The sequence below is a fragment of the Lutjanus erythropterus genome, chromosome 4, assembly GCF_056507025.1.
Source record: "Lutjanus erythropterus isolate fLutEry1 chromosome 4, fLutEry1.hap2, whole genome shotgun sequence".
Lineage (NCBI taxonomy): Eukaryota > Metazoa > Chordata > Actinopteri > Lutjaniformes > Lutjanidae > Lutjanus > Lutjanus erythropterus.
In genome coordinates this window covers 6,321,225-6,344,223 of record NC_139320.1, presented here as the reverse complement: position 1 = coordinate 6,344,223, position 22,999 = coordinate 6,321,225, and the positions used below count along the sequence as shown (strand labels likewise).

The following is a 22,999-nucleotide window of genomic DNA, read 5'->3' as shown; positions in this document are numbered from 1 at the left end:
TACTCATTTTCATTATTATTTTTATTATTATTATTATTGTTATTGTTGTTGTTGTTTGATCAATTATTATCTTTTACCATATTTTTTTATTTCCCTTTCCCCATGTCTCCTTCCTTACATGACAACTGCCATGATGATACATTTTAAAATCCATGTGAATTAATGTGTCGGATAATCAAGTTGTAGTAATTTTGGGAGCTGCATTTATTTTATGTCTATTCATTTTCTTTTATTGTGATTAATCAATAATCAAAAGGGAGGAATTGTAATTGTAATTTTGACTTCTTTATGAGACACACAACCTCCCACTGTCTCACCAAAATGCCAAACTCTTTGATTGCAATTGTTAATACAATTCCTTTGCATTTTAACCACGTGAGACATCCTTCCCCTCTGTCTCTTCATCAATGCTTAGATCCTTTTGTCAACCACTTGAGGTTCTCAACCTCCCTCTGAGCACATCAAGATACCAGGTCCTTTCGTGTTTTAAATTAATCATGTCTAGACCTCTTAACAGTGGGAGCATCTGAATACAAAACCTTGCAGGATGCCCCTTATGCGAACCACACCCTAGGGAGTCGGTGCCGATACCTGACAAAGGAGTGTGAAAACACTCTTTGTGGGGTACCGATACCTGCAGCAGACAAAGGGGTGTGAAACACACCTTAGGGGGCGTTCTTCAGGCATAAATGTTCAGGTCTCCCCATGTTCTGGGTCTTTCTCCACTCTGACCGCTGGTGTGCTGATTGACCTTTTTAGCAAAGAAATAAAACCTTGTCGGCCGGCAGAAGTCTATTTCATTATTCACCAGTAGGGGAAAATTTCCACAACAGCTGTCATCTTACCAAGAACACCATGTCAGCCTGGTTGCCCTCAGGCTCCTCCTTAGTGGCTGGGTCATCACTGCAATTATTGCACACATCATGTACAGACACATACAAACACTACAGACCAGACTGGACACCCTCCGAGTTGTTCAACTGCGATTTGCACACCAGTCTGTATCCACACCACGGGTTAGCTCCAGCCCGCTCCAAGAGTAGGTCACTAACCCCTGACCACTTCCTGCTTTGTGCTTTCCTTTCCTTCTTCCTTTTCCAATTAATCAGATGTTGTGAAGATAAGCTGAAAAGCATGGGGTTCATTGTGAAGTTTGAAGTAATTTTTTTTTCTCTTCTCCTTTCTCTCTTTTCTTTTGTTTGTAAGAAATATTTAGAGTTAGTAAAAAATCTGTCCAGAGATAGCCTCAAGTAATTGCCCAGATACTAAAGTCCTCAATGCTTTATAAACTGTACAGACTAATTATCTTTTGGTTCCCAGGAACACATGGACTGTGAACTCAATTAACATCCAATTTAGGAACTGTCTGGCCCTACGTTGATCCAAAAACTGACCGCCACCCCCACTCTTCAGATCAAAGAGGGGGATGTTGTGCCGTACAAGGATTTCTAATAAAGGCCTACACTTTCTCCATAAACTTTTGGGCCTACATGTAACAACCAAAGCCTGAGACCACATGTTGGTGCCGAAAAGAACAAAGGAATCAGTCAACCCCCTTTCTCTGTGTGAATCAGCTGATTCAACCCCCAACACAGAGCCCCAGCTGACCAGCAGGGGTCCTGTGAAATCCACAGTTCCCATTGTGTGAAATCCGCCATGGCCAATGACGTCACGCCGAGTATATTATCATGAAGTGTACCTGAGGGAAATGCTTCCGGCTGTGACTCTCATAGCCAATGGAAATAACCGTAACTGTTCCTGAAGCTTAGCAACTCGTCCTGCATGGCGAACGTTTTAGAAAGACTTATTACTGTGCACAACTAGACGCGTTTTAGGCCTACGGATTTCCCTCGCTGGTTGAGCTCATCTCCTCTCCTCTCCCTCACTCTGTGCACCGAGAAACACAGAGTAGCCCGGTACGAGACCACGGATCGACCCTCTCACCCGGATGGCCGCGGATGTGAAGCTTGGTAGATAACAAGGACTGCCCGCTTCAAGAAGAAGGACAAGGATCCCCTTCTTCCCCCGCTACGAGCCAGAATGAACTCGCCTCGCCAGAGACTTGCCCTCCCCTCACCGAGGACCCGTTAGCCGCTGTGAGCCACTAACCACGTTACCTCTGCCGCAACAAAGGACGCACGAGGAACAACCGACACAGCACTCCACCTTCTGCAAAAGTAAGAAGCTTTAGCTCTGGGCAGATATTAATTAGTGTGTGTTTTCTTGTTAAGATTTGTAAGGGCTTGTTGATACGGACGGCTGTGTCCATTTTTGGCTGTATTAATATTGTAAAAATATTGCCTGTGTTGCTGCTGCCTGTTATTCTTCTGCTCGTTTGTGTCTGCTTGTGATACATAGTGATCCGACCTCATCGGACCGCTATTGTGTTGCCCCGCACGCGGGATTTATCAGTACTTCGGCTGTGTTGGTTCAATGTCCAGATTCACGCCGCTCACCAGCTGAGCCGAGCGGGTCTCTGCGTAACACAGACGGGTTACTGCATCTCAATACCGCCTGCGTGACCACACTTCTGAGTGCTTCCCCCTCTCTCTTCCTCTAACTAACCTACACTTTGAGTCGAGCAATTTGAACTTCCCTCTCTACTGGCTCCCCTCCTTTTGTTGTGAGTCACATGCTTCCTTTACCATTACGTGACGTGATCAGTGACCCTTGCATGACGCAGCCTGCAGCGTCACAGCCGCCATCTTGCTACGCTTTAACCCCCCACTCAAGCTCACACACACACACACACACACACACACACCCTTCTTGATGCTTGCTGATTGGTTTTGTAATGTGTTATAGTTGATAGGGTTTATACAGCAATGTTGATGTTGGTTGTAAATTAATGTCATCAGTGTGAATAAACCCTGTTATACTGCAAAGAGAAGTTGTCCTGGTTTTTCATGTGTATTGTGATGAAGCTGGTTGACAAAGTCAGTGCCTGAGCTCCACTCCTTCCTGTTCATCTTATAGTTGCTGATATCTCCCCAGAATCAGCTTCCTAAGTGAACACTTTTGAGACTGAATTTACGCCTGATCATTGGTCTGGGTTTTCCCGGTGGTGCCCCGCTGTAAGCTAATTTGATCATTATGCTTATGTAATAATTAATTATTAATTAATCAAATATTTTAATAATCCATAATTAATATTAATAATTATGAATTATTGCCACTGATCATATTTAGCTCCTCCTCTTCCCAACACTAGCATGGGCTCTAACAGTCCATAAAGTGCAAGGATTTACTGTAGATAAAGCTGTGGTGTCACTGAGAAAGATATTTGCACCTGGTCAACCATATGTAGCCTTGAGTCATGTGAGAAGTTTGTCAGGGTTAATTATAGATATCTATATATAGATTTTGATGAGGAAAAGATATATTGTAAAAACAACATTAAGGATGTACTAGAAAACATGTCACTCTTCTTGGTAGAAAATATTACAAGGCTGAAGGTAAATTCACATACTTTCAATATATTTTTAATGAATGTACAAAATTTGGTGGTATGTACACATCGGCCACTACATTGTAGTGCTGTTACAGAGACGTGGCTACGTGACGTTCCCTCATTTGATAGCGTCAACATTAATGGTTACACTTTCCATAGTCAGCCACATAGTCTAGCATACAGTAGTAGTAACCCAATATTGATTGATATACAAGGCCAACAACATGGTGGAGTTGGCCTGTATAGTGCAGACAATTTGCTATGTAAACAGATCCAGCCACCAAATGTAAATATAGAGTGTTTAGTTTACAACTATCTTACTTACAATATATTAATAGCTGTACTGTATCGACCACCAACTTATCCCATGTCTTTGTTTAAAGAATATGTAGGCAAATTACTTGATTGGCTCAATCCTCTAACTACCACAATAGCTGTCATGGGAGATTTTAATGAGAATATTCTCAAATCTGCATCACTGTGCAACTTTCTAGCAAAAAAGGGGTTTATCCAATATATCACAGAACCAACAACTGAGAAGGGCACATTAATTGATCACATTTATGTGAAAACAGATTGTAATGTTGAAACAGTAGTGTTGCCGACATTTCAGTGACCATGAGGGGATTCTGTGTCCTTTTGCATCCAAGAATAGTATCAATGAGGAAGAAACCACTACACAATAACTAAGACCATATTTACATGTGTGTGTATTTTGTGATTAAGCTGATCATGTTAAAATTTTGTAGAGCTGAGTCGTTTCATCATGTCATAAAATTAAGCTATAATGAAATGTTTTTTACTGTATATAAATTAATATGTACATATTTAACAATGAATTTAATCTATTGAGATCATCCAGTGTGAACATATATCTATTTTGATAAATATTTATGGTATATTATATTTATTATGTTGTTACATGTTTGTTATGTGTTTGCATGCAAAAGTATTGCAAGTTTTTTTTTATGTACTGTCACTAGGTGAAGGTGTCAACTCTGGCGATACCTTCTGGTCCTGCACCGCTCGCGACTGCTGTGCCAGCGGCTGCCCGTGGGGAGGTTGTTGCACTTACTGTGGTTTATGTCAGTGTAATGATCAAAATGATGCTGTTGTTCTTGTTATCATGGCATATACTGACATGTACAAGCAAAGATGTAATGGAAGTTGTGTTGATTTATGAATGTGTTTAGTATTTACAGTAATGAAAGTATTTAAAAGAATATATGCTATGCATCAGTCTGTTGATGCAAGTTTTTTTTATTTTTTCCTCAAGAAATCAACAGGTAGGTGGTGTGTCCCACATCAGTGACCACAGTATTTTGTTTCTGCAGTTCATTCAGTTTTAATTTTTTTTTATTTTTGGTTTGTTTGTTCTTCCATCTAGGTGTCAAGCCAGGCAACACCTTCTGGTCTTGTACCAACCACGGTGCCTGTGCCTGTGGCTGCATGGGAGGAGGTAGTTGCACTTTCTGTGGTTCATGGTGTTTGAGTGAAATTATCAAAAATGTTATTGTTCTTTTTGAAATGGCATACACTCAAGTGTACAAACTAAATTCAATACAATATCTGCATATTTATAAAAAAGTTTAGTAATTACAGGATTGAAGTCGGTAAAAGCAAATTGGAAAACAATACCGTGCCACAGATGTACATATCTGTAGCACGGTATTGTTTTCATATTTATACTATAATGTTGTATGTATGACGATTATAGAAGTTGGATGGTGAATGTCTTTACCCTCTTATTGTCAAAGTTGTAAATCAATACCATGTCATGTTTTCATTGGTTTGATTTTGGTTTCTTTTTTTCTGCTGGGCACACATGACCCTGGGTTGTCCTGAGGTGGTTTTTGGCTTGTCACCTAGCAGTCCTGTGCAAGTGACTGTGATGGAGAAGGTTGTGTTGGAGCAGCACTTTGTGATACCTTTTTGTTTGTATGATATGTGACGGCCCCTAGGCCTCTGACCTACTTTTTGGTTGGTTGCTGAGACCTGGGGAGTGGCTCATTAGTAGAGATGGCTAACACCTGAGGTGGTGTGGAGGCTCACCTATATTTATGGGTGACTGAGCATTCAGTGCCCTCTCTCCTCCTTGAGCTGTTTGGTTTGTTTGGGTCTTGGGTTATTTAGTTTTTGTTGCCTTACATTTCAACACATTCACACACCCATACACTACAAACATTACTGATGAACCGACTTACATAAATACTTAATTTAGTTAATTTAAATAAATTTAATTCTTTTACTTTTAAATGTCATGTGTGGTCTCCATATTTTGTCCTTCCTTTGAGCCAGGTCGTGACAGATATGTAAACAACATCTGTTTAATTAATACAGAGGCCAAAGGATAAGAGTCTCCACCTGCATCCCCCTCCAAATGACGATCATAGTGTGTCCAATGATAATATGTTGTCTTGCAGGTGTTCAAAAAAGGTGTTGTTGCCAGTTGTTAGAGGGACTCACATCAGAGAGACCCCTTTGACATTTGATTTGGATACATTAGTAGGATGTTGTACAATCAAGCATGTGAGTTCTCCTGTCTGTACTTGGCAAGGGGCAGATGTAGATCAGATATGTGTAGAAGGAAGAAAGTTGGCCATGTATGTAGCTGAGGAAGCTAAGACAGCTGATGCTGAGAAGAAGTAGTTTGAGTTCATAGCACAGCATAGTATTTTTGGCAAGAAATGGAAAGTGCCTCTTGGTCTGCCAGTATACAGGGACTTTAGGTTGTTGGATGACCACTCTGCCATGTCTGATGGGTTGCAGGAACTTTTGTTAAGAGATGGAATGTGTCTGCTTGACCTCTGTGGTGCTGTTTGCCTGATCATTCAACACCACAGTTATTATGTAGTGGTTGATTGTGGTCCACGTGACATGGCAGGTTTGTTATCCAACAGTGGCACGGCTGCAGTTGTATTCAACACGTGCCTCAGTGATTTGATGATTCATATTAGAAATCTCAGGAAGTGTTTAGGTGTAGAGCGTTATGGCATTTGTAGCATTTCAGTGAAGTCAGGTGAGGTTGAAGGCAAGTTGGCGAGTGACAGGAAATGTAGTGTCAGAGGATCATTTCATCAGGGGGATGTTCTCTTTCAATATGCAGGAGTTCAGTGTATGGCAGTAGGGTTGGCAAGTTTAGTGAAACACACAGTTAATAGTATTTTCACATGGCAGACAAAAGATTTGGACACGGCTGTATTGTTGGGTGACCAACTGTACACGTGTTTGCGTGACAGCAACAAGATTAGTGGCTTTTCTAATCTGCTGAGTGTGCCTGACTTGCCAAAACAGGCAGTGATAGATGGCCATAAGTTTGAATTTGAGTATGGCGAGGTTGAATTTGGGGATGTAAATGTAGTTGAGGGAGATCTCATCCAGGCAGGTGTATACATGTCGCTACACAATGCATTAGAAAACATGTTTGCCAAAAATGACACATGTTTTCTAACTTTGTGTAGTAGCACATGTGTAGTTATTTATCAGAATGGCCAGTACGTGGCAGTTGACTCACATGCTCGCGATTCAGCTGGAATGCCAGATCCAAATGGCAAAAGCGTCATTGTGTATTTTAATTCATTGCCAGAGGTGCATGATTACATATGCAATCTGGGAACAGCACTGACAACAAGGCAAAAGCCTTTTGAGATTTCCGCTGTGCATGTTATTCACAGAGGCAGAACTGAAGACACATCTTCACTTCTGCCTCTGTCTACTGGTCAAGCAGTAGGAGCTGGTGAGCGTAGTTGTACTCTATCTAAACAGTTAAACACAAACAGTCTTTCAGGTGTGCAGTGTAAGGTGTCCTCAGTTGGTTTGACATGAAAGAAGTTAAATATGACTAATGTAACTGCGGATAAATCAGATGATGTTATTGTTGGCGAGGTACAGCAGCAACTATTTCAGTTTACACCTCTTAGTGGTAAAGCAGCAAATCTACTGTGCAAACAGTTAAAGATCAATTACGTTAAGTCAAAGGAAGTTGATGTATGTGCACAGGCCGGTGCCTTAGGAGCTCCATGCAAGAAGGAGAAGATAATTGGTGACGGAAACTATCTGATACCCTCAAGTTGGTGCGGGAATATGAAAGGTTGGCTCGGAAAGTTGCGGATTATAGGAACCATTTTAGGTTCAACCTGAGATGCAGGCAAAATGGCTTCACACCATCATGCCTACGCCTACGCTCCACCATAAAAGGCTACAGGACCAACAGCATCCTGGAAAAGGCACAGAAACGACTACTCAATGAGAGAGTGAGAAACTTAACCATTGAAAACTTAAGTGAAAATTGACAACATACTCCACAAACTGACAACACTACTACCTGAAGGGATCTATGGAAAAGTCATGGACTTTACCATGAAAGCCCAAATGGCACAACATAACAAAAAAAAGGAACTGCACACAAGAAAATTTCAGAATTTACAGTGGAAAAATAACAACCTTTCCCAAACACATTTGCTTACTTGGAGGCAAAGAACCGAGAATCCAACACACAAAGACATACAAGATATATGGGTAAAGAACTTGTCAGACAGAACTTACCCAACCAGAAAAAGAGGTTTTGTCCAAAGGATTGAACTTTGCCATGACACCAAAACAACTTCCTATAGTTGATCTCATCACGGCTACTGAATCAGCTATAAGGAAAAACAACCTAACTGAAGGGGAACAACTTAGGTTGAAAGTATCGGCAGCTCTCTCTAATGCCAAGCCCCCCCCCCGCCCCCCCCCCCCCTAACCTCACTTTCGAGGAAAGAAGAGCTGTGGCATCGCTGAGCAAAGATGAGAACATCACAATACTGCCAGCTGATAAGGGGAGATGCACAGTAATTCTCAATACAACTGATTACCTTGACAAAATCCTCTCGCTTCTCAATGATGCCAACACATACAAGAGCCTAAAACGTGACCCAACCAGCGGTTACAAGAGGAAAATCGTACACTACCTACAGGAATTGCAGAAAGAAGGAACCATTGACCGTCTACAATATCACACAGGAGTCCATCCCAGGTATTTATGGGCTCCCTAAAAAACACAAAGAAGGGGCTCCACTCAGACCCATTGTCAGCAGCATTAACTCAGTGACTTATAACATTGCTAAGTATGTTGCCAACATCCTAGCACCCCTGGTGGGCAAAACCCCACATCACATCAAAAACTCTATGGACTTTGTGGATAAAGTCAGAGGCCTGAAACTGGACCACAATGAAACAATGGTTTCCTTTGATGTCACATCTTTGTTCACCTGCATTCCAACTCAAGATGCAGTAGAAACCGTGAGAAAACGGCTCCTACACGACATAACACTCCGAGACAGATCCTCTCTCAACCCTGATCAGATTTGCCGCTTACTGGAACTTTGTCTAAACACCACTTATTTTCAATTTAAGAGGAAGTTTTACAGGCAAAAACATGGCTGTGCTATGGGTTCACCGGTATCTCCCATTGGGGCCAATCTGTACATGGAAGACATGGAAACAAAGGCGTTAAACTCCTTTGAGGGAACAGCACCAAGTCATTGGTACAGATATGTGGATGACACATGGGTCAAAATCCAAAACCAAGAAGTGCAAGCCTTCACCGAGCACATTAACTCAGTGGATGAAAACATCAAGTTCACTCAGGAGGATGTCGAAGTCAACAGGTTGCCCTTTTTGGATTGTGAAGTTCATATTGGAGACAACAGAAGCCTCCACATTGGGGTGTACAGAAAACCCACGCACACTGACCAGTACCTACTTTTTGACTCACACCATCCACTGGAACATAAACTGGGGGTTATCAGAACTCTACAACACAGAACTGATAATGTTCCCACCAGCTGACAGGCCAGAGAAAAAGAGCACAAACACCTGAGGGAGGCCCTAAAACCTGTGGTTATCCCAACTGGTCTTTTGCAAAAATCGCGGCTAATTCCAGGAGGAAAAATGACTTTTTGGTGGAGGAAGTAAAGAAGGACAGACGGAATAAAATTGTCATTCCATATGTCTCAGGTTTATCTGAGAAACATTCCACTGCATTTCAAGCCTGGTAACATCCTCAGACAAAGGTTGGTACACCCTAAAGACTGCACTCCTCATACCCAGAAGAACAATCTGGTGTATGCTGTCCAATGCAGCGAGGAATGCTCCAGCCTTTATATTGGGGGAAACAAAACAAAAACTAAGTATGTGCATGGCACAACACAGACGAGCTAACTCTTCAGGTCAAGACTAAGCTGTCTACCTGCACCTCAAAGAGACAACACACTCTTGAGGATAAAAATGTACATATTCTTGACAGAGAAGACAGATGGTTTGAAAGAGGAGTAAGGGAAGCCATCTATGTCAAAGTTGAGAAGCCATCCCTGAACAGAGGGGGACGTCTACGACACCACCTATCCCCAACTTACAATGCCGTCCTTTCATCCCTTCCCAAAAGATTCAATAGTTTAGCCTCTAAAGCTAACAACAGTCCAGCCACACCTGGCTGCAGGTGCCTCCAACGACCATCGTTAGAACAGAATGGAACACTAACGAGTGAGACACCCCCCCACGACTGTCGTTGGCTCACTGGGGTTTCACCCCACTCAACCCTAACGACTGTCGTTAGGCCTCACAATAGGGAGTGAAACCATTCCTGGTCTGGAGGCGGCATCTTAGAGGATAAATGTTTGAATCCAACTACTGTTCATCAGACTAGAGCTGTCCTATCTAGTCTGATGAGCATGAACTGATGAAGCCTGCTCGGATGAGAGGCGAAACGTCTTCCAAGACAATTTTTACCAGTCCAGTTGCGATCGATTCAATGCCCTAAGATAACTATGACCTGGATGAATGAGAATATTCACAGGCATGTTTTTTTAGAGCAATTAGTCAAGCAGTGTCAGGTACACAGGATTACCATCGCGTTATTAGAGATGCTATAGTTCAGCAGTTAAGCACTAATGCTGTAGCTTATAAGGACAGGTTGAGGTGTCAATTTTCATCTGTTTCAGATTACCTCAGCCAATCTAAAATGGGCTCTGTTGGCAGCTGGGCCACAGAAGTAGAGATATTTGCAGCGGCAGAGTGTTTAGAAGTTAATATATACACATTATGGGGATCGATGGTTCAAATATAGTTGTCAGAATAGACGTCTGTCAGATCAGGGGATTTGTTTAGAAAATTGCAATGGCAATCATTATGAGGCTGTTGTTTGTGTTCAGCTGCCTGGAGTACAAAGTTGTTGTGGTTATTGTAAAGTGTCTGATGCCACAGGATACAACCTTAGAAGCCACAGTAGAGTGAAAAGTTGTGGCGTCAATGTACAAAACTTTAGTCCAGTTGCAGGTTCGTGTTCTATAGATGAAGTACTTGCTAGCCAAGGTAATGTTGTACAACAGCAGCATGAAAGCACAATCAATTTTAAGCCTTTGTGTGCGGACATTGCAGAAACTGCTGTGCCAGAGTCACACTACATGCGTAGGAGGAGCTCCACAGTACAGGCACAGGCAAGTGCAGATATATCAACTTCCCCTAGTAAATATTGTTTATCTAAATATATGAAAAGCAAAAGGAAACTGAAATATTGTTTGAGTGTAGAACATTTGCAGAAACTGAGACATTCGCAAAGACGACTATCATGACAATGACATGTATAGGCAGAAAGAAAAGGAAATTAGTCAGAGGAAGTATGAGAATGATGTGCTGTATAAAGAAAAAAAAGCAATGAAGAAACAGAAATATCATACAAATGTTTTGTATAAAGATAAAATGATAACATTAACTAAAGAGAAATATCAAACTGATGTGTTGTATAAAGAAAAATTAAAACGCACGAGTGAAGAGAAATACCACACAAATTTGTTACATAGGGGGAAAAAAAAGCACATGAGTAAAGTAAGTATCACTCAAATGTGTTACACAGACTGCATGTAAAAACCATATCTGTAAGAAAGTATCATGACAGTCCTGAACATCAGAATCGTGTTAAAGCAGGTAGCAAATCAAGAATGCTCCAACTGAAAGAAAACAAAAAAAGAGTTTGATTTTGTTATGGAACAGTTTGTGGAAAAGTAAAGGAAGGGCCAGATTTTGTGTGCTGCGTTTGTCTAAGACTATTATTTAGACATCAGGTTTTATCGTGTAAAAAAGACGATTATAAGAAAAGAAAATGTGTATTTAATTGCAGATACATGTATCAGCGAACAACATTTACATGAATGCAATGCCAACTGTGTTCTGCCATGTCAGTGGTTGGCGACATCCAGAGCACAATTGTGGATTTACTATTCATGTCATTATAAGATTAATAAGGGTGAAGTGCCACCGGAGTGAACAACTTGGAGGTTCATCCCATTCCACCGGAATTAGCATGTTTGAATAGCTTAGAGCAGCATTTGATAGCGTTACATATACCCTTTATGAAAGTGCTAGCCTTGCCTAAAGGTGGTCAAAATGGAGTACATGGGCCTGTGACATGTGTGCCAGCAAATATCATGCAGACCACCAATTTGTTGCCTCGTTCGGACATGGATGGCTCTTTGCTGCGTGTGAAATTGAAGCGCAAGCTAACTTACAAAGGCCATCATGAATATCAATTTGTTGATACTATGCGCATTAAAAAAGCTTTGCAATATTTGAAAAAGACAAATGCGCATTACAAAGACATAGAATTTTATCAATCATGGCTAAATGAGTTTTGCAGGGAAGAAAATGAGGTTTCCCATAACGCATGTAATATTGCAAACGGCAATGAATCTGAAGATGTGCTTCTCCACGACAGGCAGCAACATTGCATGTTTCAAGACACATGTCTCATGCCAGTCGATATTGGTCAGGAAGCTTTAGATCAATATTTCGATAACATATTGAATTTGGCTCCAGCCGAAGGGAATAATCCTGTCAAATTGCTATCTGATCATAATAATGAAGGCAAATGCTTTCCCGTTTTGTTCCCAACCGCTTGTAATACATTTCATGTGAGTAGACAGCATAGGTTAACACTATCGCGTTATTTCAATAACAGGATTCTACACGTGAATGGTAGATTCACCCAAAATATAGATTACATCTTCTATGCTCAATACATGTCGGAGGTCGAGCAAGTCGTATCAAATGTATCAATAGCATTACGTAAAGGTAAAGTAGGATGTACGGCCCAAAACATTAATGCTGACAGAGTAAATAGTGAAGAATTTCTGAAAAACTTGTTAGAATTTGACGACGGATTTCGTTTCCTAAAACCTATCAGGGGGACGCCAGCTTTCTGGAAGGAAGCACAGCGCGACCTGTTAGCATGCGTGCGTCAACTTGGTATTCCGACGTGGTTCTGTTCTTTTTCCTCGGCAGACATGTGATGGAAAAATCTTATTAATAGTGCCTTAAAACAAGAAGGTAGGACTCAAACATTGGACGACTTAGATTGGGCAGATAGATGTGATTTGTTGCGTCGTCATCCTGTTACTGCGGCAAGAATGTTTGATTTCCGCTGGCATATTTTTGTGAGGGAAGTTCTTATGTCACCTTTGTGTCCAATCGGAAAAATAAGACTATTTTTATCGTATAGAATTCCAGCAATGCGGATCCCCTCATGTGCACGCTCTTTTTTTGGATTGAGGGGGGCCCCCAAATTGACAAAGACACTGATGAAGCAGTAATTGCTTTTATTGACAAATATGTCACTTGTGAATTACCATCACATGATGACACATTATTGGACATCCTGTCATCTGTGCAACAACATTCCAAGCGACATTCCAAAACTTGCAAAAAGAAAAAAACTGTTTGTCACTTTAACTTCCCATGGCCAGTATCAGCTCAAACATTTGTCGCAGCCCAACTGATGAAGACGATGACAAATCATGTGACTGTTCCAAAGACAAATCAGGGAACTTGCTGACATGTGAATGTGCAAAACAAAAGCAGGAAAAACCTAATCGGATGAAGAAAGAACATGCAAGTCTGATTTTAACTGCTATTAAAACAGCGCTATCAGACGACACGTTAGCTACAATAGTGCAGAACATCTCTTTGCAAGCTTAGGGATAAGTCAAGCTTCTTTTGAGGAAGACAGAAGTCGTCTTAAGACCAATTAATGAAGCTTGGATAAATCAATATAGCAAGCCTTTACTGAAATGCTGGAATGCAAACAGACATCCAGTATGTTGTAGACGCATATGTGTGTGAAGTGTATATCATCTTATATTTCGAAAGCAGAGAGAGAGATGGGACTAATGTTAGGGAATGTGCAAAGAGAAGCTTCAAAAGAAGGAAATGTTAGTGCAAAAGATGCACTAAAAAAGTTAGGGAGTGTTTATTTACATAATAGAGATGTTGGCGCCCAAGAAGCAGTATATAGATTAACAAACATGCATTTAAAAGAATTCACTCGGAAGGTTGCGTTTGTGCCAACAGGTGATAAGATAGTGAAAATGAGTTTGCCTTTAAATGTTTTAAAACAAAAGGCATCATCACATGAACTCATCACAGAAAACATGTGGATGACTAGTATCGTCGATCGCTATAAGAATAGGCCTAATGACGTTTTCAATGATATGTGTTTAGCAACATTTGCATCACAATATTGTGTTGCAAATAAAAATGAAAAGTCAGTTAAGATCGCGTTGCAAAATAAGTTAGGTTTTGTTATAAAAAGAACACGAACACAACCTGCAGTTGTACGTTACGCGCGCTTTTCAGTAACAAAAAATCCTGAACAGTTCCATCAGAGTAGTTTGCAGTTGTTTTTGCCGTATCGTATAGATGAGCAACTTAAACCTCCAAGTTATGAGTCTTATGAACACTTTTATACAGACGGCCATGTCAGATGTAGCGATGGCTGTCTATGTTCAGTTGTTCACAGCAACAAGCAAAAACAAACTGTGACCAGAACAGGAACGCAAAAGATTAGAGTGCGTAGAGGCAATGAAAGACAAAGCACATGAAGTAGAGGAAAATGTAGACAATATTCCGGATTTAGCAGCAACAAAGGAACAATTATCACATTTAGAAAAACACAATAACATTAGTAGACGTGACGGACTAGCCTTAATTAGGTCTTTAAATGGCAAACAGATGAGTGTCTTTTACCAGATAAGACAGTGGTGTTTAGTTCAGGTAATGGGGGAAAACCCACAATCATTGCATGTATTTATTACAGGTGGTGCGGGGACAGGAAAAAGTCACTTAATTAAAGCCATTCAGTATGAGGCAATAAGGCTTCTATCAACACTTTCTCATAGCCCTGATGACATTACTGTAATGTTAACTGCTCCAACAGGCATTGCTGCATACAATTTACATGCAAGCTCAATTCATAATGCCTTTAGAATTGGTAAAGACATTCGCTTACCTTACACCCCTCTGGGTGAGGAAAAGTTGAATTCTTTACGTGTTAAATATCGTCATCTAAAATTGCTAATCATTGACGAAATGTCCATGCTTGACCACCATTTGCTGGCATACATTCATGGCCGATTACAACAAATTAAACAAACTGGTGACTTTCCCCATTTGGAAATGTTAGTGTAATTGCAGTTGGAGATTTTTTCCAACTGCCTCCAGTACAAGGGAAACCACTGTATGCTGATAATATTAGTGTGAACTTGTTTTCCCCTCTATTTAAAGTGGTGGAACTCAACACCATCGTTAGGCAAAAAGATGGCTGTTTTGCAGAGTTATTGAACAGGCTACGCACACGTCAAAAAGGGACAAAAATACTAGATAATGACATAAAAATATTAAAACAATGCGAAACAGGTGAGGATAGTCCGGTTTTACATATATTTCCCACAAATAACCAAGTTAATGAACATAATGACGCAAAACTATTTAAGATGTGTCCTGAGTACATTCAGATAGAGGCTCAGGATTATATGAATAACACAAGAACAGGGAAATTAGAATTAATAAAGGGACATCATGCCAAGGCACCTTACACTGTCAGAACAACTGTTATTGGGAAAGGATGCACGTGTGATGCTGTGCAAAAATATTGACGTGAATGATGGCCTTGTGAACGGTGTGTTGTTACACACATACTTTGTTCTCAGAAAAGTAAATTTCCTTTAAAAGTGTACATTAAATTTCATGATAAACATGTTGGTGCACAAAGCAGGAAACAATGTGCAAATGTGTCTGCAGATTTAGCTGATTCTACTGCTATTAGTCCAGAAGAGGAAAAAGCCACAACCAAAGGCGGATTGCACAGGCAATTTCCTCTTAAGCTAGCATGGGCTATAACTGTCCATAAAGTTCAAGGCCTAACCGTAAAAAAAGCAGTTTTATCTTTAAAGAGGGTCTTTGCACCTGGTCAAGCATATGTGGCCTTAAGCCGAGTAACAAGTTTGACTGGTTTAATTATTCAAGACTTTGAAGAGAAAGCCATATACAGCAAAGATGGCATTCTGGATGCAATTAAGAACATGCCTCCCTTCTTGGTGGAAAAAACACAGAATCCAACTTCACCTCCGATACCTTTTAATGTGTTTCTGATGAATGTCCAAAACTTGAGACAGCATGCAGCAGATTTGGTGGCTTGTACACAGCATTTACAGCTTAACTGTACTGCTGTTACAGAAACATGGCTGCCTCAACTGCCCTCATTAGAAACTGAACATTAATGGTTACACTTTTCATTGTCAGCTCTGCAGTTTAGCATACAGTAGTAACAACCCCACATTAATTAATATACAAAGGCAAGAACATGGTGGTGTTGGCATGGATAATGCCGACAATATATAATGTGTAGTATACAACTATGCACATTAATAGCAGTTATTTATCGGCCACCAACATATCCAATGCCTTCGTTTAAAGACAACCTAGGCAATTTACTTGATTGTACCACTGAGTGGTATTAACCAATCGCTATTATGGGCGACTTTAATGAAAACATTTTAAACACATCTCTCTGCACATTTATAACCAAAAAGGGGTTTGTTTAATATGTTAGTCAACCCACAACAGAGAAGGGCACACTAATTGATCATGTGTATGTGAAAACAAACAATTATGACATAAAAACATTAGTGTTGCCAACATATTTCAGCCACCACGAGGGGATTGTATGTTCTTTTGTATCTAACACATACTACAAATGAGGAAGACAGTTCAGCAGGATAGCTCAGACAAAATCTCTGCTTGTTGTTACATGTTGTGTTTTCTGTGACTGTTCTATCATTGTGTCTGCTTTGTGCCCTACATGTTTTGCATGCTTTTTGAGCCAGTTCCTGCAGCTATGGCCTTTTTTTCCCCACTATTATTTTTTATTTATTTACATTTTATTCATTTGTTTGTTTTTGTAATTGCAACAGGTCTGTTACATCCTAGTGTATGATGGCTGCCTGTCTTTGTATGTTCTTGTTTCGTGTGAACAATGCACAAAAAAGGTTTTGTTTACTGTTACTACAGCATGTTTAACAGGAACATATCACGCAAAATGTGTTGTCTATACAGCACATACTGCCATTTGCACTACGTATATATTTATTTACATTTGGTGTGAAAAAGTATAAATATGGCACCCTATGCAATGGTGCAACACACATGCTGTTGTGATGCAGGTTTTGCTTTGCCTTCCATGTAACATCAAAAAGCAAAAGGCACTGGTAATGGTACTCCTAGTTTTACTGGGATGGGGTTTGATACCCTGCGGTGCCTTGCTGATTATTTTGACATGTACATGAAAGACCATATGATGTGCACTCTATAACCTAAAGCATGCATATCTATTAATGTTTGTGATGCTACTGTGAATCAATGTATGCCAATACAGTGTTGTTGTATCTATTATGTACAATTCGTGCAAGCAGTAAAAACACACAAACAATAAAAAACATAATTTACACTCCAAAACCAACAGTTTGAGTCTGTCACTTACAATGTACAGTATGTTTTACTACATAACTTAAATTAATTCTGCAAGAAGTACATGTAAATGGAATGTACAGCACAAGATCAAGTGAATGTGCATTCAGTGTTTGCTCCAAAAAATGTTATGTCTTGTTGCCAATAGGTGGAACACTGTATGACCCATAATGAGCATGATATGGCCCAAAGCTGGGTTGTGTGTGAAATATGAAAAATCTGGGGCTTCTACAATGTACACACTGTTTATATTCATGCTGACCACATCTTTTTAAAACTTCTAACCACACACACACACACACACACACACACACACACACACACACACACACACACACACACACACACACACACACACGTCTAGATGGTCCACTCAAGTTTTGAAGTCAATTGAAACATTTTTGTTGGAGGAATTAGTTAAAATAGGTCATGTGGACGCCAAAATTGAGCACGCAATTCAAAATGGCCGACTTCCTGTTGACTTTAGCCTATCGGTCCAAGAGACTTTTTTGTTCATCTCCCAGTGATACATGTGTACCAATTTTCGTAAACATCGGCGAAACTCACTATTTGCAGCGCCGCACATCAAAGGGTGTGGTCAAGCTGTTTGGCCACGCCCATGGACAAAACTCATCATATGTTCAGACTGGGACTGTTAATGAACATGTAAAGTTTCAGTTTTGACCAAGTGCAGGGAGGTTAAAGCCACTTCCTGTGTTTTGGCAAAACACGTTAATGGGCGTGTGCAGGCAGTCAGGCATGGTTTGTAAGTAGTTTTGGCATCTGTATTTTGTTTTTAATCACACCGAGAAAATGGTGGCAGACGTGATTGGTTAGTGAACTCTGGCCTTGTCACTTTGCTGTGCCAAGCTGTGAAAGTGTGTCAGAGAAGCATAGTTTTTTGCATTGTATGTTAGACTTGTGTATGCTGCAGTATGTTTTAGTGCGGCAATGTCATTAACCAGCGTTTTATGTGGATTGTTGTAAGCAATGGTGTCATTATCAAGATGCGTGCATAGGCAGGGTTACGTTTGCTGTGAGAACTCACAAAATGCGAGTTGTGTGTTTTGCAGTGGTGGACAGTAACGAAGTACATTTACTTGAGTACTGTACATAAGTACATTTTTTGAGTATCTGTACTTTACTTGAGTATTTGTTTTTTGGACACTTCAGACTTTCACTCCACTACATTTCTAGAAAGGTTATTGTTACTTTTCGACTGAGCTTTGAAGTCAGCTGTTGGTGTTTTTTCTTTTCTAAAATGCAGTTGGTCACATGCTGTGTTCCTCACAGAAGGAAACCAATCACAGTAGCTCCTCTCAAATGGGACTGATGTAAAAGTGGAAATACATCATCCAGGCGCTCTCAGTAACAAGAACAAGCAAGCTCTCCCTCTTTCATTCAAACAAAAAGAGGCAATGGTGACGGCAGGAAAAAGACTAAATGAAATCTCAAGATGTTATAATTATTAATTATTCCAGGTAGCTTTTAAAGTTGGATTGTTTTTATCAGGGTGAAAAATACCACATAATTCATGTGTATATATACTGCCTCTGAAGACAGAAAGAAATGTCATTTAACAGACTTGGAGAACTCCTTACAGTTAACTTCAATCTGCTTTTATGCAGTGATTTTAATAGTTACATCAGAAAATGACAATAGATGTCCATTTTGTTTTTGATTGTATTTCTATGTTGAAGTTTTTATAGGTGTTTCTATAGACTTTGTGTGGCAGAGTGGTTCTACAAGCAGGTCAGAGCATCATCAGCTGGTTTCAGAGAGTTTCAAGCTTCTGTAAATGCATCATGAAAACAATACAACATGTATTGGTATTAGAAAATGTACTTTGTACTTTTGAATACTTAAGTATTTTTAAAATCAAGTACTCTAGTACTTGAACTCAAGTAAAATTCTAACTGAGCAACTTTCCCTTGTAGTTTAGGAATATTTGACCAGGAGTATCTATACTTTGACTCAAGTACTGGGGTTGAGTACTTTGTCCACCACTGGTGTTTTGTGTGTGTGTGTGTGTGTATTGTTCATGCGCGAAGGGGGAGCTGCATTGTCAGATGTTGCAGCTGTGTGATGTAAGTGTTGTAACCATTCAATATTAGGACCCAAAAACAAGCACAGCCTGGAGACAGAGAGGTTTAGACAGTTTATTATGTACTCTCTTAATGGTGGTCCGAAGGTTTGGCTGAGATGGACAGGATTCAGGCTGCACAGGGCTGAGCAGGGCAGGCAATGAAGCTGGTGGCAGAAGACTGAGATGAGGCTGGTAGGAAACTGGCATTCTGGCAGAGCTGGGTTGGAGAATCTGAAGCACAGGGAAAACAAAGAGTTACTGAGGTCCAGGAAAAAATCCAAAAGACACACTGACAAAATCTTCAACAGACCAGAGCCTAGATGTCTGTAGCACATAGGAGATTGAACAATCTGGAAGTCTGAGCCGGGGTTATATACTGCAGTGTCTTGAGTAGTGGATTGGGTGCAGGTGAGCCTCTGCAGCTGCAGAGGATCAGATAGATGAGCAGGAGGAGGGAACAAAAGAGTCACGTCCAGCAACACAGAGACAAACATGACACACTAGGGAGAGGGAAAACAGGAAACACAAGGAGAGATAAAGCCCAAACTCTAACAGTAAGTATTTGTATCGGTATTTTAATGTCCACGTAATTGGGTCTGTAATAAGTTTGTGGAATAGTGTGTGTTTATTTAGATGTAGTGTATTAATTGAATTATTTGAAATACTGGAGGAATGGTTTTAGTCATAAATAAGGTTTGAGCAGTAATATGCGATTTTGGCAAAGTCATGCTGTGGGTTGGATTGAACGATCTGGCGTGCCAGTTTTGGGCCGTGGAGCATAAGTGTGGTACTTTTGGTGAAAAGTGTAAGCAGGTTTGAGTTTTGTTTTGCGTGGAAGTATGTGTTGGCGATATCATTAATTGGTTGCAGTAAGTGATGTGTCAATGTGTCCTTGGTGTTTCTTGAGAAGAGGAGTAGTATGTATCTTTACGTGTGGGCAGACATTTAGACAGGTGTGCGTAATACAGTGTATTGTGTGGGATTGTACACAGACAGTGTGCCCATGTGCTGCAGCGCAGTGAAAAGGGAGAGAGACAGAATGAAGTGTATGAATTGTGCATATGTGTGAACGAATCAGAAAATGTTTGGAACGTGGAAGACGGGGGCACATGAGTAGTGTGTGCTACATTTTATGAGATTGTAAACAGTGGCACATTTTTCAGCAGAAGTGGGAGGCGGAGTTGTTGTGGTGTGGTCATGGCTACTGTAATGTGGTGTAAGGTTTTTTATTAATGAGTATGTGTTGTACATGGTCGTGTGTGATGTTACTGTCGGTGTGTAATGTGTGTTTATGGGCGTTGCAGGCAGATACAGATGAGGGGGAATTTTTGTCAAGGGTATTTTAAAGTGTGAGAAGTTGCATTAGGCATGTGTTTTATCAGGTAAAGATTTGTAGCAATTGCAGCTGAATGTTGTGAGGTTTCAACAAAGCGTGAAAGTGTGGTAGTGCTAGTGGAAGACATGATTCGTTTGTATTTATAATGGCCAGTCTATTACAGTGTAGCAGGAAGAGTTAAAATAAACAAAGGTAGAAAAGGAGAAGACAGGACAGCAGCAGTAGTTATTGCAGTGGGTTTGCAAAAGCAATGTATGTGTTTATAAAACTAATGCTGCAGTTGTGTACATGCACATGGGTGGAATATGTGGGTGTGTAGAATAGTAAGTGAAAGTGATCTGCAGCCAATTAACATGCGCGAGGGCGGAGCTGGCGGCAGGTATTTGTGGAGTACAGCAACATCTGTAGAGACATTGGTCTCGTGGCTGCGTGTGTGTTAAGAGGTGTTCTTTGTGTTAAGCACTTGTGTTTGTTGTTGTAGTAAATGTGATAGTGAAATGTGTTAGTAGATGTTGTTGTGCTTGTAATGATCATGACTTGTTACGTTTACAGAACGGCTATGGAGTCTCCTTCAAAGTTTCCCAGACTGGACGTTCCAGACATCGAAGACCTACGCAAAGACCTGCAGTTGTGCACTGTAAGTTGCTTATGCTGGAAATATATTTGAGGGTGTAGCAACATATCTGAACATTTGTCGTGTTGTTAAAGTTGGGTGCAGTACGTTTTGTTGTGCATGACATAAGTGCGCATGTTAGAGGATAGAAATGTGTCTGCAGTGTCTGTTCTGAATCAGCAACATGGTTGTATGTTGTGTTTTTCAGTATGCGTGCAAGGATGGCGCTGTGTCTCATGACGAGCTTTATTGAAATGCCGTCATGGTGCATAGACGCGCTATGGACCTTTTAATTATGAAGATGCGGCAGCTCCGGGCGTCCAGGCAAAAGGAGGCCTACATAACAAATGAGAACGCCATGCTGAAGGCAGAGAATGGGCGTTTAAGGGAGCAGCTGGACGTCCTTCAGGCGTCGCTGCAGTTTGTTGAAGATGGTAAGTGTTTGTGTGAAATTGCGAAATGGCTCTTGGCAAAGTTCTGTGTATAGTGTTTTTGTGCTTTAGATTGTTTTGTGTTCGACAGGTGTAGTTGCACAGTAGCTGTGAGGCGTGATGCTCATTGTTTTGACGTAGATGATTTGTGGTGTTACTAGGTAGTAAGACAGTAATTGTATGAATGAGGGTGATACATTTTGTTGTAAAGTTTGTTTTTGTACAGTGTCAAAGCAAGGGTATGTATGAGTCATGGCACTGATGTGTGAACATTGTCAGCTATGTATTGTGCGTAAATAAGGTTGGTGTGCAATTTATGTATGTTTTTGTTGTGTGTTTTTGCAGAGTGGACAGAGGCTGTCAGCCAGGCACCTGATGTTGAAGAGGACAGTGGCAGTGACAGCCTTTGAAGTAGAGGCGGATTTTTTTTGTTGGCACTTGTATATAGTTTTGCGTTTGTATATAGTTTTGTGTGCTGTGTGGCTTGCTGTGTTTTTTTTGTTTTGGTTGCAGTGTTTATTTTGTAAATAAATTTATTTTTGAAAAAACAGACTTTTGTTGTCATTGTAGTGTTTGTATTTGCTGGTATACGTAATGTTGGAGGTAGAATTATAGTGTGGTAGTTGCAGCATTTAGTGCACATAAAGAGTACTTAATCTAAGGCAATAGCTGTTCACATAATATGTGGCTGTGTGCTGTATGAAGTTTTATATAGTGTCAGGTTGTGTGTGATTTTGTAACGAGTTCAGTATTGTGGTAGTGCAATTATGAAAAGGTGTGGACAGATGTGTAATGCAGTGCAGTGATGTCCAAATTAAGCGGTATCCAGTAGTGTTGGTTTTGTGTGGTGAAAATGTTGAAACTGATAATTGCTCTGCCATTGTGGGGCAAATACACCTCAGACAACCACTTCATCCAAAACTAACATTTAAAAACGGCTGATTGTAAGACACACTTCATTGCAGTCATTATATTTTTTTAGCAAAATGTTTTATGTAAAAGAGAAAATGGTATACTGGAAGGTTTTGTAGCACACTCAATAAAAATCAAGTAGATGTAATTGTGCTGAAGTGATCTGGCAGGAAACCGTTCTATGTGATAGTAATGGCATGTGGAATATAGTTTGTTTTTACTAATTGACACACTTGTAATTGAGGATTGTTTATCAGTAAGAGTGGGTATTCTTTACATGCAGTCACTCACTTTCAATATAAAAGTTTACATAGAAAGCTAATAGGACATTTTATTT

At 40.4% G+C, this 22,999-nt stretch overlaps 1 pseudogene; it reads left to right on the top strand.

Moving 5' to 3' along the window:
* The first annotated feature begins 7,506 nt into the window (after positions 1-7,506).
* LOC146327407 (uncharacterized) lies at positions 7,507-21,572 on the top strand (annotated as a pseudogene).
* The last annotated feature ends 1,427 nt before the right edge of the window (positions 21,573-22,999 follow it).